This window comes from Aplidium turbinatum, chromosome 10 (genome assembly GCF_918807975.1).
Source record: "Aplidium turbinatum chromosome 10, kaAplTurb1.1, whole genome shotgun sequence".
NCBI classification, from domain to species: Eukaryota; Metazoa; Chordata; class Ascidiacea; order Aplousobranchia; family Polyclinidae; genus Aplidium; species Aplidium turbinatum.
This window is the reverse complement of record NC_137481.1, coordinates 8,108,015-8,126,576: the sequence shown is the minus strand read 5'-3', so window position 1 is coordinate 8,126,576 and position 18,562 is coordinate 8,108,015. Positions and strand designations below refer to the sequence as shown.

Below are 18,562 nucleotides of genomic sequence, written 5' to 3'. Positions count from 1 at the left end.
ATGTTCGTCGAAGGCAGGGTCGTTGAGAGGACCAAGATTAATCTTCGCCCGGTACGAATGAGATTCTCTGGTCCCAAATCAAGATACTTCTTAAAAAAATGCAGTACTGAGTAGAGCTGGGCGATATTTACATACGATACGATATTTTTTCGGCAGCGATATTTATTCACAAAGCTCCGATTTTATCGTTTATAAATGTACTGAAATTATAGCAACATTTTCGCATGCGCAGTGACACAGACATCGCATGCGCAGACAACCCAGTGTGTGTGTATTTAATTATTTACGCATTGCGAGCAGTCTTTGTGATTACGCAATCCTGCTTATTGATTCCCACGTGTTGCAAAGGATGAAGTCCGGTAAATACGATAGAAAACTTGCAAGCTGACTGAATTTACGTAGCATAGCGTAGCGGCCGTAGCATAGTGTAGCGGCCGTAGCCTACGGTAGCTATAGCTTGGTAGATACTTTATTTTGTTTTGCTACTCACAGCTGCATCTCTATTTTGCATCAAAAACTATCAACAAGGATAGCTGCATCTGTACATGGTGGCGAGCTAATGCACTGACTTTTCCTACACTTGCAAAAGTTGCAAGAAAACTTTTGTGCATTCAAGCCACCAGTGTTAGTAGGAAAAGGGTGTTTTCACTTAGTGGCTCAATTGTTTCCAAGAAGAGATCGTGCCTAAAACCCTGCAATGTCAACATGCTGACATTTTTGTCCAAAAATCTTTAGTTCGCGACAGTTAAATTGCAGCATTGTTTGCAATAAATATTGTTCATTTCAGTACCAGTGCTCAGTATGTTTTTCATGCAGTTATAGAAAGCCGTGCTTTGCGATTCGCCGTAAAATATCGAAACTCAGATAATATCGTTTTATTTTTGGTAATATCGCATCGAAATTATTTTACCAATATCGCCCAGCTCTATTACTGAGGTGGTTTCTTAAGTTTTCGGGCCCGAGTCTAAAAGTAGGCTATCCCCTGTCAAGCCACGTGCCGCCCCTGGATTTACCCACAAGATCCAATGGGTAATTACGCCAGTGCTTGTAGCCCAGGGCGTCCCAAACCCGCAAGGGGTCAGGTAACGAACTTCGGGGGTCGCAGAGAGCGTACCAATTTTACACAAAGTACTGTATACAGTAGAACTCGGTTAATCCGGATTCGATTTGACCGGCGATTCCATCCGGATTAGGCGAAGATCCGGATTAACCGATGACGGTTCTATCAAACCTGACTCATTTGTACTTCCAGTTTCATCCGGATTAGGCGAAGATCCGGATTAACCGAGTTCTACTGTATTTACACTTCTGTGCAAGTTATTAACTTTATTGAGTCGCGCGCTCAGTAGCCTATTTTCGCAATTGATGTAGTAAAGCGGAATTTAAAACCCATTTGTTGCAATGTGCAGTAGGCTAAGGCTATTGGAGTATTAGTATTGAAGTCGTAGGGGAAAGCCGTGTAATATGAACTGCTGTGTATTATGAACCCCCTGTTGTTTTCAGAAAACGTGGCAATAAAAATGTTTGACTTTTACCAGCTTGAATTAAGTAAGTTTGCTGGTCATTCGACCGGAAAAGTTCTTGTTGAAAGTTGGCGTGTTGCTGAAGTTTTGAGGGTATGAAGGTTTAAAGCTTGTGTGATATTATTTTTCAGATGGAGAAATTGTTGTTTTTTTATCAGTAGGCTATATCAATGGACTTGTAATTTTTTGATTAATATACCCTCAAATAAACTTGATGATGGAAATCACAACAAGTTTTGTCTAAAAAATGCATTACCGTATTTAGTTGATTATCAGCACTTGGTCACAGCGGTAAACCATAATTTCTTCGTGGGAAAATTGTAACTTAAAGTTCCCGGATCCTTTCGTCTGCATATAATGACCGAAGAAACACACACTTGAACTTCTTTTCAAAAAGTGTATTTCTGTAAAAATTAGCCCACGGCTACCGAAAACGAGGGGGTGCAACGCGTACACCACTGAAAACTGTCACTACAGAACAGATTACTTGGATAAAAGACGGAACCTTTGTCCAGCTAGCAAGCACTAAGCCAACAGTTAAATGTGCGGCCAACTTTCAAACAATCATTTTACGAATGACCAGAATAGATAGCAATATCTCAAATTCACGTATGCAGTACTGTGACGCAATAATGAAAGACAATTATGAAGTCATTTCAACAGGTGTTTAAAGCTAATGTAATATTTCCTGTTTAAACAGGCCCAAACAAGTCCTAACAAGTTTGACACAAGTCTATGAACGATGGTGCAATTTTGGCACATTTTCTAGCAACTTCCATGACGTAATATTCAGTAGACTTGAACGGTTTTATATGACGTTTGATTTGTACAGAGATTGGCCGTAACAGCACTTTAACTGGAATCACCACAAGTGTGTAACATGAATCCTAGCTGAATGTGTAATATGAACCCAGGTTCATATTACCAAGTGCTTTATGATGGTGTAATGAACTTTTGTAAACTGGGGTGGTTCTGGGTTCTGTAAACTGGGGTTCAGACTTCAATTTTACCAGCATTCTCAATGCAGTGCACGTCATTCGATTAATGTTGCTTATCTTTTTGTGAATTTAATGCTTACATTTAAAAAGTAGTGCATGTTTACTAAAATTGGTGTAAATTATTTGAAAAGCTTATGATAATAAATTTTGTTATGCTGCACATGTAATGTGGCTTGCTTTAGTGCAGTTTTTGTGTAGTCAATCCTCCTCTATTCAGCAATGATTCAAAGCGGTTCATATTACACATCACAAGGGTTCATATTACACAGAGGGTTGTGTAATATGAACTCTTTTGGTAAATTAATAAAATTGAAATAACTTTTTTATTGCAAAATATTACATACTAGTATATTGATGGGGAATAGGTATGCATGTTAGCTTGCGGTTCCGTAAATATTGTCCATATTTTCATTGAAATTGTGAAATTAGGAACATTTATTGTTAGGGGGTTCATAATACACGGCTTTCCCCTAATTTGTCTAACGAAAAAAATTTGGACTTGGTCCACCATTTTCGCAATGACATCTGGTTCTTGAAATAATGCTATTTATCAGATTTCCTTAAAAAACTGAATAAATTTAATCTGTCCCTCCAAGAAGAAAACATCGATAGTTTTAGGCCTAGGCTACATTGAAATCTAGAATTGAAGCGTTCATCAATAAATTAAATACAGTAGAACTTGGATAACTCGTCACCCCGGGGGGAACAGAAAAAGTGACGACTTACGCGAACTGACGACCAATGCAAACAGCTAAATTTTGCCATTGTTTCGCGTCGCATTAATTTCATGGTGCTCCGCGACCTAATTAAATGCGATAGTGGTAAAGTGAGACGAAGAGGAAAGTGAGAAAATAATTTAATTACGGTACACAATAAAGTACAGTACACGAGTACAGTAGGCTAATAACGCACTTAACAGCTTAACTGAAGAACACAGATATTTTTAACTGCGTTTTGCTTGCAAGTGTCTTGTCAACCAAGTATTCATGCATATTTAATAGTGAGCTTGCGAATTCACCACTGTCTTCTTGGCATAACATATAGGTGGCACAGGCTCTTCTTCCTCTTCACCATCATCTTCTTCGTTGTCTTCATTTTCTGTACCTAAGGTGCCTTGGATTTCTTACAGCGCTTCTCTTATCGGCAACAGAGCACGTGCGCGCACACCCGCAATCGACCAGACCAACATAATTCACGCATGTGCGTCTGGCCCGATAGAGTGTGTGCGTGCACACGTCTCAGCGCAGTACAGTAATTTCTTCTCGAAAGAGTCTGTAAATGCCACGTCAGCATTTGGGTGGATGACAACTTAGACGAATTTTACGTCCCAGGGGAAGACAAACAGTGACGGCATAATCGAATTGACGAATTATGCGATGACCACTTAACCCCACTTGATTGTGTACAAAAGATAGGCTTTCTGCCGGGACCTGGCAATCATTGACGACTTGTGCAAACTGACGAGTTTTCCGAAGACGAGTTATCCAAGTTCTACTGTATCTGTAAACAAAATGTTGAAAATGATTCATTTGAAATCTTCTCATTTATACTGAAGAGTTTTGGGTTGACGATGAACGCTGTTGAGCCTCTGGTTATTAACCATTTGTCAAATCTGTTGAACAGTTTCAGAAGTATTTTCTTCCTCCAATACCAAACTATATTGGATTTAAAACCTATTTACAACGCAAAAGCGAAGTAGCCTACTAGTTCAGGCCCTTAGGGGCAAAAATGAGCATCTTTAGGCTAAACGTGTTACACGTTGTTTTTTTGCATTTTTTTGTAGCTGATGAATCTAACTTCAATTTTAGTGGGTGCCGCAACTTTTTGGGTCACGTGATCACCCCCAAATCGGGGATTCCCCCCAAGTCAATTTTGAGCTCTTTTCACGGCATTTTTATGCAATTAGATACGTTATTTTTTTACATTTGGACTGACTGCCACTACAAAATACACGAGATAAAAATCGCACAAAATTATGTTATTAATGACGTCATTGTGACGTCATGTATTAATTTTTTGCTTGTTTTTTTCTTATTGTAGTCGCTTGTTTGTTGTTGGTGTTACTTTTTTGGTTACAATAAGTTACCAATGGTTTTTCAACTGATTTGATTAGTATTGAGTGTCAGTACTAACATATTCAAAATCTTAAGGAATCCAACTTCCGGAAAGTGGTTATTTTCAAGATGGCCGCTAAACCATTGAACAAAACAGTAAATTGACCATAACTCGGCCATCATATGACCAAAACATGTAGTTTTGGTGTCTGTATCTAGGTTTTTATACCCTGTGAAGTCAATGAGACTATTCTCAGAATTGTTGAATTATCTGATAGCCTATAAATTCAATATGGCCATCCAAGATGGCCACCAAACCATTAAAATAATAGTAAATTGACCATAACTAGGTCATCCTATGACCAAAACATGTAGTTTTGGTGTCTATATCTAGGTTTTTACACCCTGTAAAGTCAATGAAACCATTCTCAGAATTGTTAATTCATCTGATAGCCTATAAATTCAATATGGCAATCCAAGATGGCCGCTAAACCATTAAAATAACATAGTAAATTGAACATAACTAGGTCATCATATGACCAAAACATGTAGTTTTGATGTCTATATCTAGGTTTGTATACCCTGTGAAGTCAATGAGACTATCGTCAGAATTGTTGAATTATCTGATAGCCTATAAATTCAATATGGCAAACCAAGATGGCTGCCAAACCATTAAAATGACAGTAAATTGACCATAACTAGGTTATCATATGACCAAAACGTGTAGTTTTGGTGTTTATATCTAGGTTTTTATACCTTGTGAAGTCAATGAGACCATTCTCAGAATTGTTAAATTATCTGATAGCCTATAAATTCAATATGGCAATCCAAGATGGCTGCCAAAACAATTAAAAATGTACAATAACAATGTATTGTTTATTAATAAACCCGGTAAATTTCTATATGTATTTGGGTTAACTGAGCAGGCATAAAGAGCTCATACGATGTGGTCATGTAGACTCTTGACATAATCAGCGTAAAGAAAGCAAATGGATCAAGTATTACTAATGCTCATCGCTGTGACTCTCGATGTCATCGTCTGTAATTATGTGACTGCTGTATGGACACATGAACCAGTTTGGCATGGTCCACATCCAGCATGGTATGGTAGCACATATCTCCGGCAACTACAGTGAGGTGAACACGATTCGCAATTGCAGTGATCACTTTCAGTAGGTTGTCCGGGGCAGCTTTCATGTTCGTCATGATTGGAACCATCTGATTATTGTCTACTTTCCATCCCCAGTCTAGAGCATCCATACCATCGTCAGTAGCCTACCCATCCTGACCATAATCTGGTAGTAAACTCTGAGGCAGTGGAATTTGGTAAAGGATGATGTAGGTGGCAAGCGTTCAGGGTGAACAAAGGATTTGGCTGTTTTAATTTTCTTGACCAATGTATTGTATCGCTGTGTTTCTAGGTTACTACTGCCATCGTTGCCAAACATAACGGTCATAGCTTTGTTTCCAAGATCCTTAATGATGTGGTCTGTCTGATTTGGGAGAATAAAGCAATTTGCACATTCTTTGATTATTGGTTGACTTTTCACTAGTTTCTGGAAAGCGTCTTCTTCCCGATACCAAATATCCTTGACGTTGAATCACAACCGGTGAATGCATGAATGAAGAGGAGCTGTAAGCATAATTATGTCTGGTCCGATGATTGCTTTAAGTTTGTTGATGTCGTGTATTTTGGTTGCGTAAGCCTTTTCAGAGTGGAAGTAGAGGTCTTTAATGTCTGGGTCAGTGTCAGCATAGCGTAGTATCAATATTAAAAGGTCCGTGTCTTCACCAATTAAAGCCGTACTATGTCGATGAGGGCTGTCCATCTGCCGTCTTGACGATGTCAACATCTGCATCACCTGGAGCGTTCATCACATTGCAGCTTCTATTCCTCAGTTGAGCAGAAATTAATCCTTCCTTGTTGGAAGCTCGAGGCAAGAACTGCTCCTTCTTTCCAATGAACTGGGTGTCTACAGTAAAGTGAACAACCGGGTGGACGTTCATGCCGCGTCTTTGATGGGTATTGTCTTTGATAGACGGACCACCATATCCATCAAAGACCACCGTTGCTAAGCGATAATGACGAATGGTAAAATCTGCATACGACTGTGCAATAGACCCATAACTGTCTCCAGTTTCCATGGCACTCGATGCAACAAGAACCCTCCATCAAGGAATGTAGTGATCGGTTTTCGAGGCAGATTCTTTCACTACTTCATAATCGGCTGACATCACACTGCTGGCATGTTCTGTGATGGCAGTAGCTATCTGAGGCTTATCTTCTGCAAGAAACAGGGTCTGGATGTTACGTGGCTGTCACAAGTAATACTCGTCTTCCTCTCAACTGGTCTGAGTTTTTGGGAAATGACAGCAACAAAACTGCGTTATATCAACTGGTTCAACAAGCTGTGATAACTTCAGTCAATCCAAACTTGTTTACGATTGTTGTAACATCATTAGATACAGCTCTTAACAATCAAACATTGGACATGTCTGATGTTTCCCCATGTGATCACGAAGAGGCAGACACCCGTATGTTTCTCCATGTGAAACATGGAAAATCCGATGCCATAGTCAAAACAGTAGATACTGATGTGGTAATTATTGCAATTTCGTGTTTTGACAAGTTAGAAATCTGTAAACTATGGGTTGAATTTGGAGTTGGAGAAAAAACTCGCTTCATTCCAATCCATGATATTGTTTCATCTTCACCTCAATCTCAGATGATTTGCGCTTCTTTACCTTTGTTTTATGCTATCACAATCTGTGATACTGTTTCGTCTTCGGAAAAAAAGGCTTGGGATTGTTGGATGCTTAATCTTACCGCAATGTGTGGCTTATTTAACTCTCTGAATTTCTCAAGCTCACCTAGTTCTATAAATGACATACAAAAGTATGTCATAGCTCTTTATGGCAATAGTCCTACTATCACGGATGTAGACGAATGCCGTTATATGATGTTTACCAATGGTTGCACTATTGAAAAGCTGCCACCAACGTCAGCTGCTTTGATGCAACATACACGCAGAGCGATACATCAAGCTGAAATACGGACATCAAGCTGAAATACGGAAATCAAGCCTCGTAAATGTTCAGCAACTACCTTCTCCTTTAGCTTGGGGTTGGAAACATAATGATGCAAATCAGCTTGTTCCGTTTTGTCAGTCTACTTGTGGCTCTCGATGTCCCTGTAAGAAAAAATCCATAAAATGCACAAGTCTTTGTTCATGCGAGTACGAAACATGCAATTCGACCACAAAATATCCAATCCTCTCTGATGTTTCATCTTCAATCCACATTGACGTTTCATCTCCAATCCACAATCATCATTCAAGAAATGCTTTTGACTTTCTAAACTCTATCTTGTAACTTGAAAAAACTTGTCGTACACGATTTTTTTTAATATCAAATTACGTATGGTAGGAATTTAACATCGAAAACCGCTAGTTTTTTCATCTTGAATTAACAGTGTTAAGACTCTGACATTGCATCATCTGGGGTCGTGTAGGCTATTAATTGGATTTGTAGATCATAATTAGGGCTACATAATTATTTTAAATTTTAAAGTGGCATGACCAAAAGGGAAATTCACCCCTGGTAGCTGCTCTTCTGGTTATTCCCTTGATGACGTCGTTATTGCGTCATACTGTACTGGAATTATTGTTATTGCTTGCAATTGTAAAATTTTAAGCATTTGCAAAACTAATAATGAGAGTATTTGATCGCTTTTTTCGGAATAAACTTACCTTTGGTTCCTGAATTTGAAGTTGTCTAGTTTTAATAATGTAATGATGACGTCATAAAAGACGCAATCATGACGAAACTACTTTTAGGAATTGTGAAATGGTTTTAGTAACCGGTACTCCAACTAAAACCAACAGCAAACGACCAAAATAGGTTAAAAAAGCAAAAAAAAAATTTGATGACGTCACAATGACGTCATCAATTAAATTATTTTGTGTTTATTTTGTCTCACTTATTAGTATGTGCTTTTTAAGTTAAAATATACAAAAATCGAATATGTAATTGCACAAAAATGACGTAAAAAGAGCTGAAACGTGATTTCTGGGGAAATCCCCGATTTGGGGGTGATCACGTGACCCAAAAAGTTGCGGCACCCACTAAAATCAAAGTTGGGTTGATCAACTGCAAAAATATGCAAAAAAACAACGTGTAACACGTTTAGCCTAAAGATTCCCCTAAGGACCTGAACCAAGCCCGCAACCAGGGGGGGGCATTGGGGGCATTTGCCCCCCCCAAAATTTTTTGAAAAAATTTTAAGCGTTCTATGCAGTATGAAATGTACTATGAATAGACGTGCGTCGTACACGTACAGCCATACTGTAGAGCAGGGTTTCCCAAACTGTGGTCTGCGGACCACTGGTGGTCCGCGACGACTGCACAGGTGGTCCGTGGCGATATGACAAAAAATTAAAAAGTCACACATATGCGTTGTACAGTACGTAGCCTACCCAGTCAAAGATAATTGACGCAGTTCTTAATTAATACAGAGTTGATTTTCTCTGACGTTACACAACATTTGGAATTGCTTCTCTGACGTTACCCAACATTTGGAATTGCTTTCTGCACATTTCAAGAAGTACTTTTTAAAAGAGACATATGAGAATTTCGACTGGATTTTAAACTCTTTCGTTGTAACAAAGACTGATCTGTCAGGACGCGAAGAAGAAGAATTAGCCGAATTATCATCTGATCGAACTTTAATGCTTAGTCTCAATCAAACAGAAACAGCTATTGCATCTTTCTGGTTGAGTGTTGTGGAGGAATATCCATTGCTATCGCAAAAGGCAACTAAAATTTTATTGCCTTTTGCCACGACCTACATGTCTGAGACAGCATTTTCAGCTCTTACCAACATGAAGATAATATACAGGTACAGACTTTCCGTGGACCCTGACTTAAGAGTTTGCCTTTCACAAATAACTCCCAGAATTGATGACTTATGCAATAAGAAGCAATCCCATCCGTCCCATTGATGTTGTCAGTTTTTTAAATAAACAAAATTCGGTTTTCTTCATTTTTACCATTGTATTGGAATTGGGGGTCCGCGAATAAACAGATTCACAAATAGTGGTCCGTGGCCCAAAAAAGTTTGGGAAACCCTTCTGTAGAGTGTAGACTATCGAAACCGAAAGTAGGCTACGCTGGTTGGAAGCCATGCTAACGATTTTGTTCGATAAATTAGGCTGGCATCCTCATTATCTGTTTCGTTAGCGTATACATAATGTCAACATCCATCATCACCATAAAAAGCGTTTATAAACAACTAAATAATTCGAGATCAAAAGCAGCTACGACAGCGTGGTGAATAGCCTAAGCTACTCAGTTGGGCTTAAGCATTTGTAAATATTTGTATTATCGTAATTTTCTTCCTTGGGTAGTCATAGCTAAATGAGAAAAGGTTACAAAGGCTAGTTTCCTTTAATGCTGTACTAAACAAAAACGTGATTGACATAAGTTATGACCACTGAACCGTAACATGGCAGTGCCACACACTCTTGTCCCTTATCAATGGGCGTGGACATTAACATAAAAATGTCACAATGCATCATTTTAATGCTGGTCCTTTGATAAAAATTAAATGCCCCCCCCGAAAATAGTTGCTGGTGGCGGGCCTGACCTGAACTATACCTTGTGATAAAAGTTTTAATTTTTTGGAAATTTATAAATTTTATGAAAAAAAAAACCATCACACATATCTACCAGTACCGTATCTGATTTAGCAGCAGGCCTAACCGCACTCCCGTCGTTTGTTTTGAGTTGACGTATTTGACTTAAAAATTACTTGCAAAGGAAACTGAGGCAAATACTATGTACTCGTTGGGAGGATTGTCTCACCAACGACGCAATTACAAGGATCAGTTAAAGTCTCCCTCAACCAAGCAAACATTGATCTAAAATCGTGGGAACAACTTGCCATTGACAGGTTAATCTGGAGAAAGAGAACTAAGGAAGGCACAGAATTTTTCGAAGAATACAAAAGGTTCAGGAAAAACGAAACATTAAAAAAGCTAAAACAACCTCGTTTCCCACCCTCCATACAATGTGACCTTTGCCCACGTCTTTTCCATTATAGACTACGCCTCCAAAGCCACATCCGACATCACCATCCAAAGCCAAATCTGATTTGAAAACAAAACTGATGCTCGGACACCAGCTAGAGCCGCCGCCGACGACAATTTGTGCGCGTTGGCGTTTTTAACGTTAATGAACAGCTTTTTCTCTTGTATATTAGTATCGGGCCTTTTAGGCCCGTAATCGCTGTGTGTCATAGAACAGTAATTGCAGCAATAGTCCACCAGGCTTAAACATGGATAAGTCTCTTCGCCTGTGGTTCTATCAGATGCCGTAAAAAATAGCGCGAAGTGCACAGTCATGAATGAAATAGCTCAAATGGAGTTTGGTAACAGTTTCATGGTGGGAATATTTATAGTGGGTGAGTGAAAAACAAATCAAAAAATTACTACTGGCCTTCTTTCACATTGACGCAGGCCGGTAGAGTGTTTACTTCGAGTCTTCTACAACTCAGCACATTGCAGTTGAGCAAGTGACAACTGAGCTAGCAACATTTCAGCAAGTGGCTGAAATAGGTAAATGATGAACCTAAGTAAGTAAAAACTGACCAAGCCGATACTTGGCATGTAACAAGTCAACAAATTCAGTTTAGAAAGTGATGACCAAGCAAGTCCGATGCTAGATGAAAATTTTATTTGATGACTTGGGCAGAGGCTGAAATGTACTTGCTGAGTGGTCTGACTACCGTTTACTTCACCTCAAACTTTAGTAATGGCTCAACAGCGTGGTAACTCTTGCTGAAAGCAGTTGTGTTTAGTGACAATGCAAGTCGCGGTTTTTAGAGTGGGTTGCTACAGTAATTTGTAAAGAAAAACTGCATTGAAAATCAGGGTTGTCGGTATTTTACCCAACCCAAAAAAATCCAGTTGGTTTTTTTTAAAAAATCCACTTTAAAAAAAACCCAAATAAAACATAAAAAACCCAGAGCATCATATTTGTCCACTTTTTATCAGAAAATTAAAAAAATGAACCAAAGTACTACAAGGTACTTAAAACAAACTTTAAATTAAGACTTAAGGATGTGATTGTGAAGGAAATTTCCAAGGATAATTTGAAAACACAGTGGATATTTCTGTACACAAAAATCAAGTAATGCCACTTTGTACTACACTAAAACTCATTTAAATGCAAGAAGACCTCATAGTTAAACAGCCCTAGTGCAATATTTTATTGAGTTATACCAGCATGTACCATGAGTGAGAGGCACTTCATTGGTAAAAAGTAGTATTTGAGGTGAAATAAGCATGCATCAGAAAATCTACCTTTTTTGCATCTTTTTTAAATAAAACCCAAAAAACCCGGCTTTTTCTCAACCCTGTTGAAAATAGCTAAGCATTAAGACAATCAGCTACCGTATTGCCTTCTTATTGAAATTCCAAGCGAGAAAAACTAACACAAATAAAAATTAACCTGAAACCGAGTTTATTGCATGCAGAAATATCAACCAAATGATTTAGGGCACAAAAACAGCTGATATTTTTTCTCTGATTAATTTCTTTATCCTTTAATCAGTTGATTCGCAATGCATATATTTTACCCGAGGTGAGTGTAAAACCGTAGAGTCTTCAACATATCGAGCTGCATTTCAGACAGGGACGGTATGCACATTGCACTGGTGAGATGGTGAATTGCGCAACTTTGGTCTTGACCAGTATTCAATTAAAAAGAAACTCCACAGCCACATGTTTTGAACAAAAAACACACTTCAGCCTTTTCAAACAGCTTTTTGTGTATAAAAAAGGTCATCCGTTCGGCAACGAACAATACATGAAAACAAACGAACAACAAGTTTAGATTAAAAAAACTAATTTGCGCTATAGTCCAGGTGTGGGAAGTGATGGTGCTTCAAATGTCAACTCTTTAAAAGTGGAAGTTAGAAAGACTCCAGCACCAAACAAAGCAATGTTGATCAGAAATTTCCTGTGAAAATTAAAAAAACGAGCATTAATGCTTAAAAATTTCTATTGAGACGTTTTCTGCCAAAACAAGTTATTGTATGATGAAGTACAAGCCCCAACCATAAAAGTAGTTGGAGCATTTTTAACTTTTTTTTGTAGAAACTATCAAATCCATTTCGTTGGGTCTTTTAATTTAGCTTACCATAATTTGGTTTTAATGTAATATATTTTCATAATCAATCTTCATCATCAATGGCAATTGGTTACAAACCCTACGTGCGTAGTGAGTATTGTTGCTAGCTAGTTTAATCATAGCGTTTAGCTAGCAGCTAGCTGGAAAAACACTAGTTGGTTAACCACATGCTCGCATGGCTGGCTGTCAAACAGATGAGTCTAAAAATTTACTCTTCTCTCATCTACAACCTAAACTGTTCAAGTGTTTAATTACGCTATAATAACCATCTTTGTGTTCTAGATTTAATCACAAAGGAAAAAATTCTCAGAAGAGGTCTAATCTGTTACTGTTAAGTCAGTGACTTATCAAAAGTCAACTTTTTTGTTGGAAAAAAACATAAAACAGCTTAGGTAGCTTACTACGTTAAAACATTACACAAACAATCACTTAGTGGTAGAAATTATTGTCTGATTGAAGTTCCATTAGATTTCCAACTCAAAATTCTGTGTGTAAAGCTTATTGCTAGTATTTCAGTTTCATGAAGAGTCATTCAAGCAATGTCATTAGAGCAACAAGTTGATAGATTAAGATATAGGCTACAATGCGTTTGTCAAGTATTAAAGGGCGGGGAAACCGATATTAACTTTTTGCAAGTTTTTTGTTTAAGCGTGATGTCATTGTGTACAACATGCGTTTTAGAAAAAAAAATCCAAATTTTGTTGCCCTCGTCTTGCTAAGGCCGCTTTTGTTTGATCCCTGTTTGCGAGGCCTCGCGCGCATCCAGCCGTGACGCTGTGACGTCACAAGGTACCTACAGTGTTGTTCGAATTAATTGAAACTGTCAAGAAAACAGGCTGAAGATAAATGCTTGTAAAATGAAACTTAACAATTCTTGCAAAGACGTTCACTTAACGTTTTTGTTAAGGATACGTTAAAGAGCTGCTGAATGTCCTGCTGACAACGGATCCGGAGAATGTCCATTGTCCACCAACCAAAGAAACTGGGAAGCTATTTCTGTTCCAGGGCATTTGTGTTCTGATTTTTCGCGGCCTGATCTTTCAGATGCTGCAATGTCAGGGTTTTCTCGGTTTTCTACCGAAAAAAACAGTTGATTTGTTTTACACTGCTGTTCTGTGTTGCAGGCTTTGACCTTGTAACGCCTAAAAATTGTTCCAAACCGTGTTCGTGCAATATTGAAAGAAGGTGGAGGCCACATTAGGTATTAAACTATAACACATCTGTTAAATTATCACAATAAACCAAATATACACAAATTCAGCCTGTTTTCTTGACAGTTTTAATTAATTCGAACAATACTGTACAAGCCTTAAAGCAGCCGGCGGCCATGGCCGCTAAGTAGTGCTTGAATGACCGCCGGTGCTACCTTCTCAGTCGGCCAAGTTTGGCCGCCGGTTTCTTCTTGCCAAAGAGTATAATAATGTTTTTTAAACAAAACTTTTGCGCATTTGCCTGTCTGACTAAGTCTTGTTTGTAATTTCCGACGTTTATTTTAACAAAGTGTTAATCCAAAGTGCTAATTTACAGCGGCTGGCAACATTGTCGTTTTTATGTCAATGCAATGTTATCGGACATTGAATCGTTGTTAAAAAGAACTAGGTTGACATACGAGGGGAAAACACGTGTCTTCATAGTTGAGAAATGTTCCCGTTATGGGTTAATGACTTCACACCCTCAATGGTGACATCATAAATAAATGGTCAGATTTTATAAAAGGCGGTATTCGGTAATGCAGTTGAAACAATTTACTGAGCAGCTGAAACAATTTAGTGTGGTTAGATGGTCCCGCAATATCGGATTACAATCCGATAAAGCATTTATTGCGTGGTACAACGATTCTATTGCAGGACGTCGCCCAGACTTCAGCAACGCTACCTAAGTGATCGTTTTAGCATTGTACGATAGCAAGTTTAATTCTATTTACTTATGCCATCGTTATTTGTATTTTGACCTCCAAGCACGCAGATTTGGCCGCCGAAAAGGAGCTCCCGGTAGGCCACGATGGCTGCCGGAAAAAAATACGAGTTTTAAGGCCTGCTGTATGTATCTTGTGACGTCACAGCGTCACGGCTGGATGCGCGCGCTGCCTCGCCAACGGGGATCATAAATTGGAAACAATTATAATATATTATTCTCTTGTCATGTTGAAAAATATTCACCAGTGTTTATGTCATGAAAATAATGACCAAGAGGGGTTAATAACATGGTAACATTTCTAAAATATACATTCATGGCAATGTGTACAGATTTTAAACTGAAAATTAAACATATTATCATACTTACTGTTTCTTAGGATTTGTAAACCATTCCCTCACAGATGTTTTCAGATCACTTGGAGGTGGTGCTTTGATATTGCCAAACATATTTATGCCAAATTTTATTGTTTTACACAAGATCTAGATATAAATGATGACAATGAATATATATTACATCAACATCTTCAAAATAAGCTTGGAGACCAGGTGGTGCTACATCCTTAACCATCAGCAGACTCTTTTTATTTCGCTCAGCCTACAGGACAGGATCAATTTCAGTGAAAACATTTTTACTGTAACTTTGTTTTTGAACTGGTGTTCTGTTTAGTGGTTTGCCCATTGCAAAGCAATATTAAAATAAAAAACTGCTAAAAGTTTTGCGTGTATAAACGTCATCTCTCTTTTTGTTAAAAGTTAAATGCGTATATGTCATTCATCTTATTGCAAAAGTTTTCTTGCGTGTATGTATACAATATACATACATCCTCAAGTGGTTAATAAGAGCATGTACTGGTATCGTACCTTTAAATCCCGAATGGTCAGGCATTGTCAGTGAGTTGAGACTATTTGTTTACCTAAAAATAGTAACTAGAGCATCTGGCAAGTAGCCTATTTATTCTATTGTAGTTAATTTAAAATAATAGAAAATCGAAAGAATTAACAATATCACAATCTTCATCAGCTAAACATTTCCCGGTACCAGGGTTGTCAGACAGCTTTTGAGAAAAAGAGCCAAACAATGTCGAAAAAAGGGCCAAACTGGGTAAAAAAGAGCCAAATTGTTCAATAATGTTAATAACGTTGCTAATAAAACATAATAATTAACGTTAACAATGTCAATAACGTTACAACAACACAGTCTACATTCTACAAGAACACTTCCAAATCTTCATCTTCTACAGTGTTTCCACTCGAATCATTGGCATTGGCATAAACATTGTCTAAATACTGTCTAAAAAACCGTAATAACACTTTTCAGTCTCAATTTCCGAAAGACATTTATTTAAATAGCTAGTTTAATAGTATGTATCAACTGCTTCCAAAAAGAGCCAAATATTGAAAACAAAGGGCCAAGGGGCCAAACAATTTTTTTGGGGCCAACTACCTCTAAAAAGGGCCAAATTTCACAAATTTGGCCCCAAAAGGGCCAATCTGGCAAGCCTGCCCGGTACTTGAAAGCAAAACTAGCTCTGTTTGGAGCAGGGTTGCCAGATTTTAAATTGAAAAAAAAGCCAAACCTTCATAAAAAAAAGCCAAAAAAGGCCAATAAAACTGTAAAAAAAAGCCAAACATTAAACTAAAAAAGGCCAAAAACTAACCAAACAAGTCACTTGTAAAAACCAAGTTTGATAGGTAATATATACTCACGCTGCGTTCTAACAGTTTGTAATTCATTAAACATTTTTCCGCTAACCGCAGTTTCCGCTTACCCTTACTCTAACCATAGAGTAATCTCTAACCCTAACTCTTGCTGATCGCAGTTTCCGCAAACATTTTTCCGCAGTTTCCGCTAACTGCAGTTTCTGCTAACCCTAACCCTCGAGTTTGTTTCAAATTGTTTAGGGAAACTCCAATCAGCGACTTCGGCTTTGTGCTATTAAACTGCGATCAGCAATTTTTAATTTTTTTGGCTTTTTTTAATTTTTTTTCTTGATCTTTTTAGGGTACGAACTGACTGTACGAATGGTTCAAGGTACAAACTAGATTGCATCCGTTCATGTCAGCTTGTACTACATTTTTCTTACATTTACTACATTTTAGCTGCAAGCGTATCAAATAATTAAGAATTTTGACCTTGTACTGGAAGTTTACTTTTATGCTTCGTTGTCATTTCATGGTTATTAAAATTACTTTTCTTTGGGACAATGGTTGCTTGGCATAACTTGCAAAATGCATCACCTGTGCGTTCATCTTTTTTAAGCCAAGAAAACACCTTTTCCCATTCAGGTAGATCTTTCCTGCTGCTATCTTACATTGCTTTCCACTTTCGTTTTGACATTATCAACAGCTACCGGTACAATACTTTTGAACAGATAATAATTAATACGGTACTTTAAATAATAGCCTGTCAAAATAGTCACTTTATAAAAATTAACAAGCATCGCCAAACGAGCAAGACTCTGACTTCATCCTTGCACACGCTGTCAGTCTGCCCTGGCCCTGCAGTCTCTGAACAGTGCACATGCGCATTAACAAACAGCAATTCCACAATCCACAGTGAAAGAATAAAAAACTAGTGTTGCCATTGTTGTTTCAATCTTACAAAATACAGTAAATGTAAAAAAAGTCAAACAAATAATTTGCGGCCAAACCAATATGAAAAAAAAGCCAAAATAAAGCCAAAAGGCCAAACCCAAATTTTGTGGCCAAACGACTTCAAAAAAGGCCAAATTTGTGAAATTTGGCCGTAAAAAAGCCAATCTGGCAAGCCTGGTTTGGAGGGCAAAACATGAGCATTTGGCCAGAGTTGCCAGATTTTTTCACAAAAAGTAGCAAAAAAGCAGCAAAATGGATTTGAAAGTAGCCCAATTTCTGCACGATGTTTTTCTTTCAAGGAAAATTGCATTTTGTATGTTGTATAATTTTCCAACATGTCCCAATTGTAAGATATTGCATAGTATATCAGTTCCTACTGTACAATTAAACTTTACAAACCTTAAATTATCTAAACAGAAAAAAGATTATATTTACAGTCAGTAATCGGAAAGATCACAAGAACTATCAAATACAAGAGCAGAAATATATGCAAAAAAATGCTTACACCAACAATAAAGATTAAAGAGAAGAGTTTAGCGCTGGGTAGCGCTAACCAGAGGAAAACTGGTCACAAAATTAGTTTTAACGTCACTCTATTAGCTTTATTGGTATACTATAGTATACTATATATACTCTATTATATAGCTCGTATACAAGCCCTCCCCCCTTGGTAACTCATGACAAAGACAAGACTTGACCAAACATATAGGGTGAAACTACTTTACCTTTGCTTTACTGTTCACACACTTCAATCCACATGTTTTGGTCAATTCCTCTTTGTCATGAGTTACCAGAGGGGGAGGGGGGACTTTTATACCAGCTCCCTTTATTGTGCTACCATTGTTGCTGACTTAAAATATTATAAGACTGTCACAGCTAGCCTACATTAGGCTAATAAGATTTGCTACATTACTACCCACTAGCCTACACCTCTAGTCTTTGTTTAATTAAACTATACATATCTTGCCTAAAGTTTACTAATTCAAACCTAAACCCAACTTTTAACTACAAAAAATAAGTCTATCACAAAATTCACTCTCTAAATCTAACAATAGCAACTACCTACAAAAAACCCTGGGAAACTTCTGCATTTTAACAAACGTATAGAACCGGATAGAAGCTACAATACTCGGCCAACTGGGTAACCCAGCAAGTCGCCCATTGGCTAGGAACAGTACACCTGGTCACATGGACGTGGTCATCACGCCATTTTTACCAAAAAAAGAGAGAAGAGAAAAACGTAAAAACGCTCGAAAGTGAGAGACGTGATGCAAGTCGATTATTCT

At 37.9% G+C, this 18,562-nt stretch overlaps 1 long non-coding RNA gene across 1 annotated transcript; it reads right to left on the bottom strand.

The window, feature by feature from the left end:
• Positions 1–12,079: 12,079 nt before the first annotated feature.
• Positions 12,080–15,157, bottom strand: LOC145778799 (uncharacterized). The gene is made up of 2 exons (XR_014290467.1): positions 15,049–15,157; positions 12,080–12,594 (listed from the first exon to the last, which is right to left on the bottom strand). It is a non-coding gene; the product is annotated as an uncharacterized LOC145778799 (long non-coding RNA).
• Positions 15,158–18,562: the final 3,405 nt, after the last annotated feature.